The 18,037-nt window shown below is 48.3% G+C and overlaps 1 long non-coding RNA gene across 1 annotated transcript; it reads left to right on the top strand.

Moving 5' to 3' along the window:
* The first annotated feature begins 14,442 nt into the window (after nucleotides 1-14,442).
* On the top strand, nucleotides 14,443-16,914 carry LOC119526241. The gene is made up of 3 exons (XR_005215156.1): nucleotides 14,443-14,582; nucleotides 15,640-15,692; nucleotides 16,539-16,914. It is a non-coding gene; the product is annotated as an uncharacterized LOC119526241 (long non-coding RNA).
* Nucleotides 16,915-18,037: the final 1,123 nt, after the last annotated feature.

Raw genomic sequence — 18,037 nt, 5'->3', positions numbered from 1 at the left:
ACCGTTCCCTCCCCTTGCTCCTTCAGGCCTAGATATGGTAACAGCTTCCCACGCTTGATAGCCCTTGAGTGTTTCAACATCTCTTACTGGTTCCCTTAACCCTGCCCACATCCCTGTAAATTGTCTCTTCATTAAAACCTCTTTAGCCGATCCATCTCAGGTCAACTGTGGAACCCCAGCTGGCACACTGGTCAAAGCCATTCCAGCATTTAGACCAAGGGGGCAGTTAGCTACGGTCTAAAAAGAAAAAACAAAACAACAAAAACGAAACCATGGAGATTGCTCTGTACTTGCTCAGAGCCCTAAAACGCAGCATCTGTCCAGCTAACTAATGCCCAGAGAACACCCCCCTCACCAGCAGCCTCTGACCCATGGAGGCAAAAACTGAGGGGCAGAAAGGATAAAGGTTGAAACTGACTATGTTTTAAAACTTCAATTTCCATGTGAGACCAAGGGAAGAAATGTCCATTTGGTGCAGGATCTATATTTTCTAAACAGTATAACTCTACAGTCGGTTTGTTCAAACACCACAATTACATGGAACTTTGACTAGGAAGTGAGATACAGTAGGTTAGCATAGGTTAGAGTGAAATAGTGACACATCCCAAAGTAATTTGGGCAGAGAATAAAAAATATATTTACAGCCACACACACTCACACACACACACCCCCCACTGAGGAGCTGGGGGAAGGTGCAGAAGTGTTGGACTTCCTCACCTAGACTGGTGTTGATGTTGTCACAAACATTAGGACTGGCGGTTTGATGTGCCGAGCCCTCGACCGTGGGGCCTGCCCTTATGAAGCTCGTTACTGCAAAGGAGAGGCTAAACTTGCATATAATTGTGCCTAAGAGTCTCCCCGAGTACCCCTGTATTGCTCAGATGTGGCCCTCTCTCTCTCTAACTGAGCCACCTCGGCAGGTGAACTCACTGCCCTCCCCCCTACGTGGGACCCGACTCCCAGGGGTGTAAATCTCCCTGGAAATGCAGGATATGACTCCCGGGGATGAATCTGGACCCAGCTTCATGGGATTGAGAGTATCTTCTTGACCAAAAGGGGGATGCAAAATATAGTTTCAGTGGCTGAGAGATTTCAAATGGAGTCGAGAGGTCACTCTGGTGGACATTCTTATGCACTATATAGATAACAAGTCTTAGGTTTTAATGTATTGGAATAGCTAGAAGTCAATACCTGAAACTACCAAACTCCAACCCAGCAGTCTGGACTCCTGAAGACAATTATATAATACTGTAGATTACAAGGGGTGACAGTGTGATTGTGAAAACCTTGTGGATCACACTCCCTTTATCTAGTGTATGGATGGATGAGTAGAAAAATGGGGATAAAAACTAAATGACAAATAGGGTGGGATGAGGGGGATGGTTTGGGTGTTCTTTTTTTACTTTTATTTTTTATTCTTATTCTGATTCTTTCTGATATAAGGAAAATGTTCAGAAATAGATTGTGGTGATGAAGGCATAACTATACTATCGTACTGTGAACAGTTGATTGTATATCATAGATGATTGTATGGTATGTGAATATATTTCAATAAAACTGAATTAAAAAAAAAATACCTGAAGGGCAGGCAGAAGCTGGCCATCTCTGCCCTACTGGGCACACTCCGAGGACGGGATCCTTGAGCTCTCTATGGGACATGTGGGCCTCATTCTCCTCCCAACCTCCCTCACCCCCACTGCTACAAGTAAACCTTCTCTGCCACACATTTTCCAGATCCTGGAGAATGAAACCAGTATTCACCCAGATTCTCAAGCTAGAAGCTACAGCTTTAACTGGACTTCTGCTAAGTCCAGGTGGTGTCCAAATCCTTCAGTATCTTCCTTTCCATCTGCCCTCTCTTCTCCATCCCCACAAGTATCACCTTGCTTAGACCAGTAGTTCTCAACCAGGATTAACTGGGTACTTTTATCAAAATGCAGATGCCTTAACTCTCCTGCCCCTTGCCCTCAGGAAATATAAACTGTGGAAAGCCGCCTCCCGAATCGGGCCTAGCGTATGCGCTGCAGCCTGCTCTAGAGTTACCCCCGCCCATCGAGTGAGCCAAGATGGCGCCTGCATCCTGTTTCCGCATAGTGACGCATGTATCCGCCACCCGCTCCTACCAATCGAAATCCTGTATACGCGATACTAGCCTAGAAGCTTATTGGTTGTTAATTGTGTATAAAAGGTCTTACCCAGACGGGGTAGGGTGAGACAGCCCACAAGGAGCCGTGCCTGACGGCCACATCGAGGCTGCTCTCCCACGAGGCGCCGTGCCCCGTGTGGGAACCAGTAACACAGAATGTTCATCTAGCTGTAGTAAAGGGCTTGCTTTCACAACTGCCGTGTGGTTCGAGTCGTGATTCATGACCAGGTTAGTTCGCGCAGTCTGCATCTCTCTCTCTCCTTCCCTGTTTCCCCTCGCCGGCCGGGAACCGGGGACCGAGCGGGGCAGCGCCGGACAAGTGGTGGCCCGTACGGGGAAGCTCCTCCTCCTGCCTCGCTCTCGACGGTCCCTCTGTGAGGAGAGCAGCGCTGCGCGTCGAGCTTACGGCGGACTTCCCGCGCCTGATCAACGCGAGAAGGTGAGTGCGTCTTATTACATGATAGTTAGGGCCCGTGGGTTTTCAGGTGACCCCGGGGGACTCGGAAGAGCTCTCCGAGTGACTGAAGTATAGTGCCGACTGCAATCATGGGGCAGTCCGGAAGTTCACCTCTCTTAGCTCCCTTAAAGAACCTTTTGAAACAACGGGGTATCTCGGTCAGGAAAAGCTCCCTTCAGCGTTTTCTTGATGATGTTGATACTTTTGCCCCTTGGTTTGCCTGCACCGGCAGCCTTAGCCTACCCTCTTGGATGAAGCTCGGTCACGACATAGACCGAGCGTGCCAGACGGGCGTGTGTATGGACCCGATTCTAGTACCCATATGGGAGACCGTCCGTGCGGTCCTTGAACTATAATCGGCTACCGGCCTAAGCCCGTCCTCTGTCTTGCAAGAAGCACGGTGCGCGCTCCAAGAAACCCAGTCAGTTTCGTCAGCGGACGGCTCCTGTAAGGGCAAACCGCCGGAGTCCAGTGACTCTGACTCAGAGTCAGATAGCGATACTGACGAGAAGGCGGAAGCATCCCCGCTAATTGAGTGGGAGGAGCCTCCCGCCACACCCGTGCGGCCTTCCGCCCCGCCAATGTCTACCGCTGCACCCCCAGGGACACCCCAGCTCCCAACTGACGCCTTGGGCGGTCCCACCAAAGGACCTTGCCGAGAGCTCCCTCTAGTGGCCATGCCCAGTAAATGTAATTATCCTTTGCTGCCAGACCCGGAAACCCCGATGGGTCGGTCAGGGGAGGGGCAACCTTTGCCGTACCCCCCGCCCGAGTATACAGGCCCTCAGGACCCTTTGCCATTAGGTAGTGGTGGGAGACATTTCTGGAGATGGAACCCTTTCACAACATTTAGACCTTTTGGCATGCTGGGTGGCTACCAGCCACTTGAGCCGCAGCCAGTCTCAGAAATGTACCCGGTTATTATCAATCCCCAAGGTGGCAATCGGCACGAATCATATGATTACAAACTATTGAGGGAATTGAGGCAGGCCGTCCATCAGTATGGCCCCAATGCCCCTTATACCTTGAACATGATCGAGAACCTCTCTGCTCTAAATCATACACCCGCAGATATTTTTCAGCTAGCCCGTGCTTGCTTGCCGTCAGGCCGATTCATAGATTGGAAAGCATGGTTTGAGGAGTTAGCTGAAGAGCAGGCCGCAAGGAATGCGGCGGGGAGACGTGGCGGGTGGAATGCTGACATGCTGTTGGGGAGAGGCGCCCATGCCCAGAACCAAACGGGTTTCCCACAAGAGGTCTATGCCCAGATCTTCCGCTGTTTTGTGGGTGCCTGGAAAAAGCTAACAGGTGAGGGAGAGGCTCAGGCCTCACTCAGCAATATACACCAAGGCCCCACAGAACCATTTGCGGATTTTGTAGCCAGGATGCAAACCGCAGCTGAGAGAATCTTCTCAGATCCAGGAGTAGCAGAGACTGTGGTTAAGCAAATGATTTTTGAGCAGTGCAACAAGGAGTGCAAAGTTATCCTGGCACAAAACAGAGCAAAAAATTTGACAGAGTGGGTCAGGCTCTGTAGAGATGCTGGCAGCCCTTTAACTAATGCAGGTCTAGCTGCCATGCTAGCCAGCTCCCTACAGGTGGCTACAAAAAGCCCGAGAACCTTAGGGGCAAAGTCTAACGGGTGCTATGGCTGTGGCCAATCAGGGCACTTTAAGAGAGATTGTCCCAATAGACGTCAACCCCCTGCCACTCAACGGTTTGGCGAACCAGGTGCAGCAACCAGGCCGTGTGGCCGTTGCCACAAAGGCCCCCACCGCGCAGAAGACTGTAAATCGGTTTTCGATGCGCAGGGTAGACGCCTCTCTGGCCGCCCCGAGCAGATTCCAAAAAACGGGAAGAGGGGGTCCGCCCTTTCGACGGACCCCCTTGCATGCCATTCGACAACACAGGATCCGATCAAATTCGTGCGTCCCCCGGCTCAGCAGGACTGGACCTCTGTGCCACCTCCAGACTCGTACTAACCCCCTCCATGGGTGTCCAGTTAGTAGGGACCTCCTTCAAGGGGCCCTTACCGGCTGGTACTGTAGGGCTCATATTGGGAAGAGCATCCACGGCCCTGAAAGGATTAACAGTTATACCAGGACTTGTAGATTCAGATTTCACAGGCCGTGCCCAAGTTATGGTTCAATCTCAGCGGGGCACCTTAGTCATTGCAGAAGGTGATAAGCTGGCGCAGCTCCTGCTCTTACCCAGCTTACATGCAGTCTTTCCAAGCAGAATCAGACAGAGAGGGGAAAAAGGGTTCGGATCCAGTGGAGCGATTTTTGAGGGACTCCATATGTCCCTGGAGTCTCGACCTATGCTAACCATTAAGGTGCAAGGCAGATCTTTCTTGGGCCTGCTCGATACAGGGGCCGATCGGTCTATCATAAGACAACAAGAATGGCCCCCCACCTGGCCAACGAGCAGGGCGGAAGAGCCCATTAGAGGAATAGGCCAAATTTCAGCGCCCATGCTCAGTGCAGCTGCCCTTCATTGGGCCGATGAAGAAGGACACCAAGGCAGTTTCCAGCCTTATGTATTAGCCCTGCCTGTGTCTTTGTGGGGAAGAGACATTCTGACCCAAATGGACGTTACTTTAATTAGCGGCTACTCCCCAACCTCTAAGCGACTGCTAAAAGAAATGGGGTATACCCCCGGCAAGGGTTTAGGAGCTTCACTGCACGGACGTGCGGAGCCTATACAAGCTGCTCCCAAGTCTGACAGACGAGGCTTGGGTTTTTCATAGGGGCCACTGAGGAGAGATTCCCACCCACACCTATAAAACTAAAATGGAAAACCGAGGCTCCGGTGTGGGTGCCTCAGTGGCCCTTGCCACAGGAAAAACTTGCAGCGTTGCACGCCCTAGTATCAGAACAACTAGAAAAGGGCCATATCGCCCCTTCCACGTCACCGTGGAACACCCCTATATTCGTAATAAAAAAGAAATCTGGTAAATGGAGACTGCTACATGATCTAAGAGCTATTAACGATTGCATGGAGCCTTTAGGGCCCGTTCAGATGGGACTGCCCCTCCTCTCGGCATTACCGGAGCACTGGTCGATTTTCATCATAGATCTGAAAGATTGCTTCTTTTCTATTCCGCTCCACCCTGAAGACACCCCTAAGTTTGCCTTTACTGTGCCCTCTAGTAATCAAGAGGAGCCCTGTCAACGCTTTGAATGGACAGTCCTGCCCCAAGGCATGGCTAATAGTCCTACCATGTGCCAGCTGTATGTCGCTGCGAAGCTAGCTAGCACTCGGCAGCAGTTCCCTCAAGTGAAAATCATCCATTATATGGATGACATTCTCTTAGCCCATAGAGACACAGATCTTCTTAAAACAGTTTTGTCACATTTAGTCCTTAGTCTTAGAGAAGCTAACCTAGAGATTGCCCCTGAAAAAATCCAAATGACTGACATTACCACTTTCCTGGGGGCGAAAGTCGCACCCACTCATGTTTCCCCCCAAAAGGTGTCTCTCAGGCTAGACAATATACACACTCTCAATGATCTACAAAAACTCATGGGGGATATCAATTGGATCCGTCCATACCTAAAAATACCCAATGTCAAACTAACACCTTTGTTCGACCTGTTGAAGGGGGATTCTAATATAAACTCACCTCGAAGCTTCACTCCAGAGGCAAGGCGAGCACTATGCCAGGTGGAACAGGCGCTCAGTGGCGCTGCATTGAAGAGAATAGACCCTGATGAGCCTTTTGAAGCCTGCGTGCTGCCGACAGAATTACAGCCCACTGCGGTACTGTGGCAGCGGGGGCCGCTGCTCTGGGTCCACCCTGGAGTTTCCCCCAAAAAAGTCCTAGAGCACTATCCTACAGCGGTTGCAGACTTGGCCCTAGAATGCATTAAAAGGGCTGTGCAGCATTTCGGTCAGCAGCCCAAAAATCTCAGGGTGCCTTATTCTTCCCAGCAGCTTGAGATACTCACCGGATGCATAGATCAATGGGCCATTCTCCGGTGTACATTTCTTGGTCCCATTAACAATCAGTTCCCTAAGGCTCCTCTCTTGCAGTTTGTCACCCGGCACCCAGTGATTTTTCCCAAAGTAACCTCTCCTAGGCCACTAGCAGGCGCCCCCCACCGTATACACGGACGGCTCCAGCTCTGGAACAGGGGCGTATTGTGTGGAGGGGGACACTCCTAAAACAGTGCTCTTCCAACCACAAAAGCCTCAATGGGTAGAACTGCAGGTTATCATTGCAGTCCTGGAAAGCCTTTCCGAGCCCTTAAATGTCGTCTCGGATTCTGCTTATGTTGTGAACTCTGTACAAATTTTAGAAACGGTGGGCATTGTTAAACATTCCTCTACAGTAAGGACGTTCTTTGCCAAACTACAGGAGGTTATATGGACCAGGCAACACCCTTTTTACATAACCCATATTAGAGCCCACACAGGTTTGCCTGGCCCTATGGCCCAGGGGAACCATAGCGCAGATGTAGCCACTCGACAGCTGCACATCTTTCCGACGCTGGTACCGTATCAACAAGCCCGAGAATTCCATGCCAAGTTTCACATCAATGCAGGTACCCTAGCTAAGCGGTTCAGCATACCACGTGCAGCTGCTCGAGATATTGTCCGAGCCTGCAACAATTGTGCAGAGCAGAGAGCAGTCCCCTCGGTTGGGGTCAACCCTAGGGGTCTCACCCCAGGGGATACTTGGCAGATGGATGTCACTCATCATTCAGAGTATGGTAAGATCAAGTACTTACATGTGTCGGTGGACACATGCTCCCAAGTTTTATTTGCCTCTGCTGAACCAGGAGAAAGAGTCTCCCACGTCATTGCACACTGCCTTGCTGCATGGGCAGCTTGGGGTAAGCCAAAGACGTTAAAGACGGATAACGGGCCTGCCTACACTAGTAAATCCTTCCAAAAATTTTGTGACAACATGGATGTCCAATTAAAACATGGCATCCCCTATAACCCTCAGGGGCAAGGAATCATTGAAAGAGCGCACAGATCTCTCAAAGACTTGCTTAAAAAACAGAAAGAGGGTATAGGCCACGGCCTGTCCCCAAAAGCTCGACTGTCTGTAGCCTTGCTCACATATAATTTTTTAAACGAAAATTCACAAGGAATGACACCTGCCCTGCAACACACCACCCCGAGTCCTCCGCATAGAGGTCTAGTCCGTTGGAAGGATGTCCTGTCGGGGCAGTGGAAAGGCCCTGACCCGGTGCTCAGCTGGGCCAGAGGCTCTGTTTGTGTTTTTCCCCAGGAACCAGGACGTCAACCAGTGTGGGTTCCGGAAAGACTGGTGAGAACCGTGACATCACCTGAAGAAGCCAAGGAACAGCTGTCAGAAACGCCAATGAATATACAACCTGAACCATTAGACCAAGCCTCCGACCCTGCTGATGATGGCGACGACCGACAAGACGATAATAGTAGGACTGACCACCCCGCGGTTGCCCAAAAAGAGGATTGGTAACTCTGTTCTTTGCTCTCCTATAGCAATCCTTCTAATCTGCCTTTTTCTTTTTAGTGGAACTATATTTCCTCCACAAGCTTCAACGAGTCCTTCCCCCTCACCAATGACACACTGATCCTCTCTTTTGCTAACCTCTCTGTCAAGGTTGTCAACACCACAGTTGCGGCGAATGCTACTTGTGAAACTGGTAATGGCGAGTTAAGTAAGGGAGTCTTGCTTGAATTTCTTAACGTTACAGGGAAGAGCCGCCAGTCTTGTGAAGGGATCTTGAGTAAAAAGGAGACTCAAAGGTGCCTTTTCCTTCCGGGGTTTGCTCCTACAGTCTGCAACCGTTCCAAAGACCCGGATGCCTCGCCGCCCCGCTATCCTAGTGTATCGCCCAAGTTATGTCTGGCTCCCCGTCAAGGCAACCGACTGGGTTGGCCCTGTTTCTCAAGTTGTTTCACTTAACAATATCCCCTTCTCTAAGTCTAGGCGTCCAAGAGGCATAAAAGAATGGCTATCGAATGCTGCCAGTGTAGCTTCCTCTTTGTTTGTCCCAACGATCGGGCAGGCTGTGCTACAAGCATGGACAGATCGGCAGCTCGCCATAACGATGGAAAAGGTAAATGGCTTGGTCAACCTTACCCGAGACGTGCTACGCCGCCACAATCAGATGCTGAACTTAAATTTCCAGGCCATTCAGAAACTCCAAGCGGAGATAGATGAACTTGGACTGGAAATAGATGGACTCTGGAGAGTGCTTCAGCAAACATGTGACACCCGGTGGCTTACGGTTAAACTCTGTGTCACTCCTGTCAGGGCCAACGTGACCGGAAGCATTTCCAGAGTCTCTGATTGGCTGAAAAGGTCATATTTTCCTGAATTTGTTAATCTCTCCCAACAGGTGGAATCTAGTTTAGACACAATTGGGGGGATCAAGTTAAAACCCGTTAAAGTCGATCTCTCCGGGTTAGGCGAGGTTCTACAGAAACTATTGCACAGTGTTTCTTCCTGGTTCTCTTGGCCCAATTTAACTAATTGGATCCTCATTGCAGTGGGATTATTGGTGGGATTAGTCGTTGTTAAATGTTTGCTAGAACGCCTGTTTCAAGCGCAGCAGCAATTGCGTGTTACCACTATGATGGCTATGACTCCCACCTCTGTTACCCCCGATAGTGACCGATTTATTAACCATACCCCTTCCTGGTCGCCTCAGGTGGGGCGCTTTGGAGCAAAATTTGTAGCGAATCGCATGGCTGTTTCTCGGGTGTAAAAGGCGACACCAGTAGTCATAATTTTGTCTCAGGTGGGTCTCTAGGGCAGAGTCCTAGTTGTGGCCAGACTGGACCCTAGCCATTGCACAGAGACACCTAGTGACACCCCCGACTCTGGTTACTGCTGTTCCTGCCCCCGTCGTTGTTCCCCAGTTGCCAGGCAAAGCACTGCAGGGAGAGTCACGTTGCTTCCAGCTTACGGACTCTCCGGTCTCCATATGACGTGAGCATTCTGGTTGGTGCTAGAGGCTCCGCCGCTGGATGGCTGAGGCCTAGTCCAGACTCCCCAAAGCACCAAAGAGGTTGTGAACCATTTGGGTTCACGGGAGCACGCTCATCACTGGAGACACTGGGTCAAAAATAAATAAGAAAGGGGGAGATGTGGAAAGCCGCCTCCCGAATCGGGCCTAGCGTATGCGCTGCAGCCTGCTCTAGAGTTACCCCCGCCCATCGAGTGAGCCAAGATGGCGCCTGCATCCTGTTTCCGCATAGTGACGCATGTATCCGCCACCCGCTCCTACCAATCGAAATCCTGTATACGCGATACTAGCCTAGAAGCTTATTGGTTGTTAATTGTGTATAAAAGGTCTTACCCGGACGGGGTAGGGGGAGACAGCCCACAAGGAGCCGTGCCTGACGGCCACATCGAGGCTGCTCTCCCACGAGGCGCCGTGCCCCGTGTGGGAACCAGTAACACAGAATGTTCATCTAGCTGTAGTAAAGGGCTTGCTTTCACAACTGCCGTGTGGTTCGAGTCGTGATTCATGACCAGGTTAGTTCGCGCAGTCTGCATCTCTCTCTCTCTCCTTCCCTGTTTCCCCTCGCCGGCCGGGAACCGGGGACCGAGCGGGGCAGCGCCGGACAATAAACATTTTGGCCAGGGTGTGGGGTGGGTAGTAGGTGTTTGGGATTCATTTTGCCATTACTCACAAGCCCCACATTCACTGGGTACCATTGGTTTTGACCTTCCTTATCTCTTAATTGGAATATCTTCTTCCCTGATCTGCCAGCCTCTAGTCTCCATAGTCTCCAGGCAATGCCAGAATTACATGCCCAGGAGCCAGATCAGATCATTTCTTTCTCCTACTTAAAAGTCTCCAGTGGCTAAAATGAGAAAATGATCAAAACCAGCTTCCCTGGTCAAACAAGGCTCTTTGCCTTCTGGTACTTACCTGCCTTCCAGCTTCATGAAGGGGAGTATGATGAGAATACAGCAGCTGGTAGGAGGAGGCAGAAGAGGACGGGCACAGACGGGAGACAACATTCAAGATTTAGGGACTCTGAGTGCTGTGGCCGAGAGAGTAGACAGATCCACAAGTGCCCTCCAAGTGCAGGGTCCGTGAGGTGCCACCAGGGATTTGTAGGAGAATTTATCTCCTGAACAGTTTCACACGTTTTCTTGTAACTTATTTAACCAAATGGAATGAGTGTCTGTTCTTTCTAACCAGTGACATCTAAGTAAACCTTCAAGGATGTCTCTTCCTGCTAAGTCATCTTATGACTCCCAGTTCAAGTGTCCCCTCCTTTGAAGAGCCTCCCTGAGTCACTAATCAGTGCCAGTCTTCCTTCCTCCAGGCTGTTGTAGAACTTTTTACATGTCTCTGTTACGGCATTAGTCTTATTCTGTTTTATATTTACTATATTATTTTTTTAATTCCGTATAAATTTGGCATTAGCATGTCAATTTCTAAAATAAATAAATAAATAAATAAGGCTAGTTGGTTTCAAATGGGATTGCATTGACTCTATAGATCAATTTGGAGAGAAATGACATCTTGGTAATACTGAATTGTCAATCCATGAGTGTGATATATCCACTTATTTAAATCTTCCATTTTTCTCAGCAATACTTTGTAGTATTCAGTATAGAGGTCTTGCACATCTTTCCTTAAGTTAATTACTAGGGAATTTTATGTTTTTTGATGCTATTGTAAATGGGATTACAAGATCTTAATTTTCCAATTACTTGCTGCCTGTTTTATTGGTTCTTTGTATATCAACCAAATGTCCTTTAACCTTGTGGGGTTCACTTATTATTTCTAGTAGGGTTTTTTTGGTAACATTGAAATTTTGACTTAGCTACCAAGTGACAATAGATGCTACACCCCAAAGGAAGTACTAGACTGCGTACCAAGAATTACCCTTCAAAAAGATAGCTTAAAGTTGGCCATGACCACCGAAACCTTTCAGTTACATTGAGGATATAAAAGAATGGAGAGAGAGGAGATTTTGAAGGGATTTGTGAGGGCTTCCTCCTCCCCTTATAGTCAAAAAAGAGGAATTCAACAGGAAACTCAAAGGGCTCCCTATGTGCCCCTGTAGTCTGGAGGTCCAAGGATGAGAGAAATGCTGGAGTGCAGCTACAGGGAAGGGGGTGGGGTGGGGGTCTTGCTGCTGCAATGCGTGCCTCCTGTAGGCTCGCGGTTTGTTCAGGAAAACCTACACAAGTTTTCCTGTGCAGCAGTTGGTGTGGGGATTGTCTTATGTCGGTGCCAGTCCCAATCCCCCCTTGTCCTTCTCTGGCCTGTCAGCTGGAGGCTCAGAAGCCCAGCCCCTGCCTGCCCGCCCAACACAGGACATTCCCTCACATTCACTGCTCCCTTGCCTTTCACCCTCCTTCAGCCCCCAGCCCACCCAGCTCCTGGGCTGGGCCAAAATAGAAACTCTGTGGATCTAGGCTCCTATTTATTCTCTGTCATGGTGCTAATGCTGAAGGGGCTTCCCTTGCCCCTTCCTATCACAGCCTGGAGACAGAGGTTTCCCCTCATGGGGTCTAGATACCCCACCACCACCACCACTGCTGCTGCCCTCGGGGGAAGCCTGCTTTCTGGGCTTCTTCCTCGGCCGCTGCTCCTCCTGTTCTAGAGGCCAGCCGCTAAGGTCAGGGCACACACAATCTGTCCCTGCAGGCCCCGTGTTGTTCCCTCTCTGCTTCCTTCTGCCCCAGAGCATCATGAAGAGCAGAGCAAAACTCTGAAAGGAAGCTCACTGCCCCTGAAAACCCACACAAGGCTTCTCAGATTTTAACGTGCTTTGGAAGCACCCAGGGTCTTGTTAAACTGCAGATCGTGACCCAGGAGATCTGGGGTAGGGCCATGATTCTGGGGTTCTAACAAGCTCCTGGGTGATGCCAGTGACGCTGGTTCATGCAAGGACTTAATACATTCCAAGGCCAAAGTGATTTTTAAAAAGCCATTCTTTTGGGTCATCTCGTGAATTCATATTAATTCAGGTAGGAAAGCAGTTTAAATTTTTGAAACAGGTAAATTGTTTGAATATTGTGAGGCACCATGGCTTTTGTTTTTTTCAAAGATATTCATCATTGTGACAAACAAGCACTATACCTAAAAAGGCATAAACGCTCATCCGGTTGTAGAGAAGAAAAGAAATCTATTTACGCTCTTGCAAGAATAGCAGGCAACCAAAATGTCTGTGTGTTGGGAGGGTGGGGGGGACTGGCAAGCAGAACAGTACAATACAGTATGATTTATGCCCTAAACCTAACATGCAAGTTCCTCCCGTTTCTCCATTGGCTGGATATTCCAGAGGTTACGGCCTATTAGACAGGCCTAACTAACCCGCTCAAATTTGAAACATTCAGCCTGTGCAAAATTGAAACATTCTAAATAAGTCTTCCCCACAAATTTGAAACATTTGAAATAAGAAATAGTTGAAACAAGTCTCCACCTCTGACTATAACTGTTATGCCCATATAAACCACTGAGACCACTTCTATGCTTAAATGGCCTCTTTCCTTTGTTCTTTAACTGCAGAGCCAGTCTGAGCTAGTTTGGTAACAAGTTATGAGGCTATTTTAGGAACTTCCACCCCAAGTCTCCACCTTGCAAGGATAATGGGCAGATAAACAGGAGGACGGGCCACTGGATTACAGCTTGGCTTCTTAACCCTCTGCCATTCCCTGAGGTGCCCCCACTCGGTGTGAAAGCTTAAATTTAGATTAATCTAATTCTCACAATCATGAGGGAATGGAGTGGCTGGAGGTTAGCAAAATGAGGGCCCTGTGCATGTGCTTCAGTGAAGAGATTAGCCTGATTTGAGTCCCACAGGTCTGTTTTTCTGCTAAACACAAGGGCCACAAAGCAGGCTGAAAATGCTCAGTTGTCTTCCATAGGTTAAAGCAGTGTTTACAAGATACCCATTTTTTTCCTTGACAGCATGGCCGTTTTTAGTTTTTTTTCTTACCTCCCATTTAGTGGGTTCTCATATGTGCCTTACATAAATGGACAAATACTTGAATTAATATGCTTAGAAATGAGTTCCCTCATTGGTTATGTCACAGCTCATGAGGGCCATACCATTCCAGAGGCCAAAGAAGACAACAAGCATTTTCTGATACATGAACTTTTATTCAGGGCTTACTTACAGGGTGAGAAGTTGTGGAGACATCACAAGGGCTCTCTAAGTTGGGGCAGGCATTGCATTCACAGGAAAGTCGACCACACAATGCAAAGAGGACAGCAAGCCATTGATAAGGGTTTAAGACAAAGGCATTCCTAAGGCGGGGGTGGGGGGGGCCGGGTAGCATAGATGCAGGAACAAGTCACTCTGACCTGAGAGGTGGTGCAGGAAGGACTAGAATAACACTTGAACAATTACATTTTGCTCTTTTTGTGAGACTAAGAGCCTCTCACCTCCTGCCTGCTTCCCATAAAGCTACATTTTAAGGTCAATTTACCATTTTTCTCTTTACTGGCTTACAAAGACAATAGGTTAAACATTAGCTGCCTAGGTCAGGCAGACCACTGTCCACCAAAGATCTGCAGGCCTGTTTTGCTCAGGCCATGGGCTGCCACACGTTATATGAAAGTAAACTTCAGTTCAATCACTAAGTTTTCACAAAGTCTGAATACAATCTGAATTAATGGCATTTTCCCAGGGCCAATTCCAATTTCCTGCTCCAGCCTCTGCCCACCCAGAGATGACCAGAGGTGGGTGAGTGTGTTTCTCTGAGCCAAGCAGACAGGCTACAGCTGGTTTATCACCACTTCTCCACACTGAGCCTGTGCCTGGGGACAGGAGGGTTGGCAGGGAAATTCACAGGCTGCTTCTGGACGCTGCTGAGTATAATTGCTATGTGGTTTTGGTGTGAGTCATCAGGGCAGGGATGAGGTTGGAAGAGTGGGGTTTTCCTGCAGTCTCTGGGTTCTCTCTGGGTGTTTAAGGATGCGAATGGCTCTGGCAACCAGCCCCACAGCTGCCTCATCATTTGCATGCTGATTTACATGGCTGAGTCCTTGGCACTCATGTGTAAGTATTTTTCTGGGGCATTTAGGCAGATATATGCTTTATGTATAGTGTGCAAATGAGAAACTGTGACAAATGATGAAAGATCAGGGAACTATATTTCTACCTCTTTCCTCATTTCTGCATTTGTACCAGAGATGCCCATTGCTAATGCAGCCATGGTTGTGAAGTTGGAGCAGGCCAGTGGGTCCAACGAGGGACCACCTTATGAAGAACTTCAGTGGGACCCTGGGAGCTGGAGGGTGGACGACATAAAGAAAATAGGAAACACAGACCTGGCTTTTGAGGAATTGACTGTCTGAGGCAGGAGGCTGAGCAAAGAAAGATCCTGAGGACAATCATGAAGGAACTCCTGTGCAAAGGGGCTTAGTGGGAAAAACGGCACAGGGTAGTAACTGCAGAGAGAGCAGAGATGCTATTGCCTGAGAGAAAGTGGCAGGCGAACTAGGTGAATGTGCCCTCTGGGCAGTTATTAACCTCTCTAGGCCTCAGTTTCCTGTCTGGGTAGTGAGGCTAATAATAGCTGCCTTGCTTAGCTGCTTCAAGGATTAAATGAGATAACCAAGGTAAAATACCTGGAGGAGAGGCTGCTCTGAATGTAATCCATTGTACTAATCATTGTTCATAAAGTGAAACTATGTAACAACCATGATGACGATTTGCATTTTGAGTTTTCCAGCTGCACTTTCCACGGTGTGGAAGGCCTGCGCTGAGCTCCCTCACTCCCTCAAACCTTGGGGTTTCTTAGGGATCTACAATATCAATGAAATGACTAGACAGAGGTGACGCCTGAGGCCACCCAACGGGATGGACCAGAATGGAGTCGAGTGGCCCACTCAAGAGTAGAGCCTGGGACTTATACTCAGGAACAACACAGCTAACTTATCATCCCCCAGGCAGCAGGCTGTCACATGTGGAAGACTGAAAGGCTCCTTGGCAGGCTGATTAAGGGCAATGAGCCAACCTGCCTGGGTTCAGATCCCAGCTCTGTCCCTTTACAGTTATATGACCTTGGACATATTATTTAACCTCTCTGTGCCTCGGCTTCCTGTTCTTTCAGATGGAAATAACAAGAGTACCTACCTTACAGGGCTGTTGTGAGCATCAAAGGAGGTATTACACGGAAGGGGTGTGGCACACAGAAATGTGATATAAATGTCAGCTATTCGTACTTAGTAGGAATCCTTGGGTGTGAAATTCTGGGTTTGGTGATTCTTCTTGGGTAATTTTTGATGAGGGTGACTGAAGCATGTAGGGCAGTGTTGTGAGAAACAAGCACTATTCCTAAAAAGGAATAAACACAAATGTGGGGGGTTGGCGTGCAGAACAATAGACCCAGCACTATTTATTCCCTACGGCTAACCCATAAGTCCTTCCTGTTTCTCCAGTGGCTGGATACTTCAGAGGTTACATTCTATTCCACAGTCCTAACTAGCCTGCACAAATTTGAAACATGCAGCCCCCCGCAAATTTGGAACATTTGAAACAGGGAATGTTTGAAACAAGTCTCCACCCCTGACTATAATGGTTATGCCCAGGCCCCAAGACTCTTTCCTTTGTTCTTTAACTGCAGAGCCAGTCTGGGCTAGTTCTAGTTTGGTAACAAGTTATGGAGCTATTTTAGGAACCTCTACCCCCAAGTCTCCACCTTGCAAGGATAGGGGCACCGACCATCGACTACAGTTTGGTTTTTAACCTTCTGCCAATCCCTGAACTGCCCCATCCCGCCAGGAACACCTACCCTGTGTGAAAGCTAAACTTAATCTCATTCTCTCAGTATGAGGGGGAGGGGTGTGGTCAGAGGATGGAGGATGATGAGGTGGGACAGGCAGAGCCCACTGCTTGCCCTGGACTGAGTTCATAGTGAAGGAAAGGGCACCAGAGAGTGGCTAGGAGGGAGAGGGATGTGGGGGCCCAAGGTCAAACAATTCCCTCAAAGGATTCTTACTCATTTTCCAGGAGCTCCTACAGGAAGGTCAGGCCCTTGCCCAGGATGCGATCCCTTCATTCTGTAGACGGAGGATGGACATGTCTACAAGACCCCTCTGTGGGCTGCGGCCACCAGCTGCAGTCCGTCTTCCCACCCCACGGCCGGCTCCTTGCCAGTGCACTGGTGCACTCACCTTACCCTGACTACACCTGACTTTTCTTCTATTTTTTCTCTTTCTATTTCCTCCTTTACTTAAAACAAAACAAAATCTTGTTGCATCATAGGTATTTCTGTAAGCTACCTTAGGTCTTTCTTGGAATAAGCAGAGAATAAATAAAGAAATGAGTTCCTGGAGTTCTTATTTACCTTTCTCGAAGTTTTTACAGATGTGGTTTCAAACACATTTTGCAGAGGAGCCCCTTTTTAAAAAACATAAACTCTCTCATAGAATCCCTATATGTATATATAAACAGTTTTGCTCTTGTTAAAGCAGGGAGGACCCCAAGCTCCCATCCCTTGACCTTCCCCTTGTCTCCCAAGACATCTTTCCCAAGCCTTGTTTGTAAACTACCTGCCTGCTGCATGAAAACTACACTACAGTGTTGGGTCTATAATCTTGATGAAAAAAATTAGGAAGTGAGATGTTTCTTTTGAACTTTCAGACAATTTGCTAATTATTGGTGGACATTGCTAAAGAATGAACATTAGCTAATATCCAACAGGAAAGAACAATGAACAAAAACAAAAGTCCTGTTTACCCTTCTATGATGTAAGATGATCATCTGTGAATTTAAGTAGCAATTAGACCTTAATTTCTACCAATGCAATGAAAACAGAAGGAATAGTTAAATGTGGGTCCTTGCTATTAAATACAAAAGAATAAAATTTAAAAGTAGTTTTGAAACTGAGTTTTAACCGGGGGAGAGGGGGCTGTAATCAGAACATAGTCTTCATGTCCCTCACCCACATCTCCCCTCAGACCACAAATTCTGCATTCCTCAAAAGTGTCCCTCTCCCTCTTCTCAGGTTTAGCCTTCTCTCTCCAACCTAACTTCCAAGCACCTCCTCAAATCCCAGCTTCTTCGTGAAACCTTGTGGTCTACTCAGACCCAACCCGGTGTCACTTGATCAACCACCACCTGATGTCTGCATGGATGTGAGTGTGGTTCCCTCAGTGCAGGGAATAAAGTGTGTGAGTCACTGTTTGCATTCTGGGAGGCCCACCCCAGGGCAGTGGGTGCCCAGTAGCTGCTAAAGCTGCTCCCCAAGTCTCCCTAGGGCTTAACACAGTGCCTTGCTTCCAGCAGATGCTCCAACATGTTAAATTGTTGAACTGATCCCATCACACACATCTATAAGCATGGCTGTATTATGCATTTTAGAAAACTAAAATGTATAGTTTATGAATGTGTCAGCATAAAGACAAACATGAATATTATATGTTAAAACATTCTCTTTCAGCATCAAATTTCATTTTTCTGATATTAAAAGAAATGAAAATATTTTCATGAGCCTCTAAAAGTACTGT

Source organism: Choloepus didactylus, chromosome 2 (genome assembly GCF_015220235.1).
Source record: "Choloepus didactylus isolate mChoDid1 chromosome 2, mChoDid1.pri, whole genome shotgun sequence".
Taxonomy (NCBI): Eukaryota; Metazoa; Chordata; class Mammalia; order Pilosa; family Megalonychidae; genus Choloepus; species Choloepus didactylus.
Note: the sequence above shows the minus strand (reverse complement) of the source record. Positions and strands in the feature narration are given on the sequence as shown.